We start from the raw sequence: 409 nt of genomic DNA, 5'->3' as shown, positions 1-409 counted from the left end.
TTTCATGCTTTTATCATTGGGTTGCGCGCCGTTCCGAGACCATGGTTCGAGGCTCCACATTCTCAATCTATTTACGTAATTTTTAAAAATCAGTGAAGGTATACTTGTATTCTGCCAATTGAATGTGCACGCAAAAGAGGAAACAATAATGCCATGTTTAGCTCCACTTTGAGATATATATGTTTAACTGTAGCTGCGCAATATTCCGACTGATATTCACAGGAAATGTCTAGCGCGAGCATCTACGGTCAGACTAAAGCCTTTTATGTTCACCAAACGTTTTGTCAAAGATAGTTCCTAAGAGGTATTTTTCAGCGTGACAGCAGGTAAATTTCGTAAGCATATGACCGGCATCTCACTCAGAACATTTCATCTCAGATAACATTCATATACAAACATACACATGCAC

The sequence above is a fragment of the Penaeus monodon genome, chromosome 28 (assembly GCF_015228065.2).
Source record: "Penaeus monodon isolate SGIC_2016 chromosome 28, NSTDA_Pmon_1, whole genome shotgun sequence".
In the NCBI taxonomy this organism is placed as follows: Eukaryota; Metazoa; Arthropoda; class Malacostraca; order Decapoda; family Penaeidae; genus Penaeus; species Penaeus monodon.
Note: the sequence above shows the minus strand (reverse complement) of the source record.